The sequence below is a fragment of the Cyclopterus lumpus genome, chromosome 11 (assembly GCF_009769545.1).
Source record: "Cyclopterus lumpus isolate fCycLum1 chromosome 11, fCycLum1.pri, whole genome shotgun sequence".
Classification (NCBI taxonomy): Eukaryota; Metazoa; Chordata; class Actinopteri; order Perciformes; family Cyclopteridae; genus Cyclopterus; species Cyclopterus lumpus.
Window position 1 is genome coordinate 20,243,006 of NC_046976.1, and position 1,186 is coordinate 20,244,191.

The window sequence follows — 1,186 nt, forward strand, 5'->3', positions numbered from 1 at the left end:
TCTCCTTTTCTTTCTCTTCTGATTCTTTTCTTTCTCTTCTGATTCTTTTCTTTCTCTTCTGATTCTTTTCTTTCTCTCCTTTTCTTTCTCTTCTGATTCTTTTCTTTCTCTTCTTATTCTTTTCTTTCTCTCCTTTTCTTTCTCTTCTGATTCTTTTCTTTCTCTTCTGATTCTTTTCTTTCTCTCCTTTTCTTTCTCTTCTGATTCTTTTCTTTCTCTTCTGATTCTTTTCTTTCTCGGCTGCAACGAGCGATCGATCTCATCGTCGACTAATTTGTTTGTTTTTTTTTAAATTGATTCTTCGTTCTATAAACACATTTATTTTATTTTATTACAGTCTCCTGAAACACGGAGTCCTCTTCCTCAGACCTTCACCCGTTCGCTTCCCCTGAACGTCTTCACGCGCTGCGATGTGCACGAGAAAGTACCCACAATGCAACGGCGCATTTGATAGCTGTTTAATGCGCGTTTGATGTGTTTTTTTTTTGTTTTTTTGTTACCGTAAAAAAACGTACTTATTGTTGCGGTTCTGTTTCATGCCGTTAATTATCCGACAAATTTATTATTTTTGTCTTTTTTTTTTTTTACTTGGGAAGTTTTGAAAATTTCCAAAACTTAAAGATATTGTGATTATTTGTTCAGCAGATTGTGATTATTGTGAAATGATTAAGAGGTGAAATGTTTGAACACTAATAATTAAGTTTGTCGTTGGCTTAACTGGAAAGAACGAAGACGAGCAGCAATTAATTCATAAGTAATAATATATGGTGGACAATCTGAACTTGTATGTTTTTGTAAAATCTCGTTTATATCACGTTTTTTTTGTATTTTTTTCCAGCATGTGTGGTGAGAGCAGAGTCGTCTGTTCTTAATTTTCCCCTCTCGATATTTTTTTTTGTGTATAATTTATCAAGAGGGGAAAAAAAAAAGAAAAGTATATAATCTCTAAAGTCTAATAAAGGAACGCTGCTGTGTTGTGCTGCCACCTTGTGGCCAGTCTGGAACAGCAGGTGTGTGTGTGTGTGTGTGTGTGTGTGTGTGTGTGTGTGTGTGTGTGTGTGTGTGTGTGTGTGTGTGTGTGTGTGTGTGTGTGGCCGTGTGGAAGGATTGATTATGTTGCTCAATGCAAACTGTACTGAAGCAGTAATAAATGTGGGCGTTTCCTTCTGCAGGTGAACAAGCTGAA

At 36.0% G+C, this 1,186-nt stretch overlaps 1 protein-coding gene across 1 annotated transcript in view; it reads left to right on the forward strand.

Moving 5' to 3' along the window:
- rnf139 (ring finger protein 139) overlaps nucleotides 1-1,186 on the forward strand; it is a 24,425-nt gene extending 23,239 nt beyond the window's left edge. Inside the window, exon 7 of the transcript XR_004610093.1 lies at nucleotides 1,011-1,186. The gene's annotated coding sequence lies outside the window, so the exon portion shown is untranslated. The remainder of the gene's footprint in view (nucleotides 1-1,010) is intronic.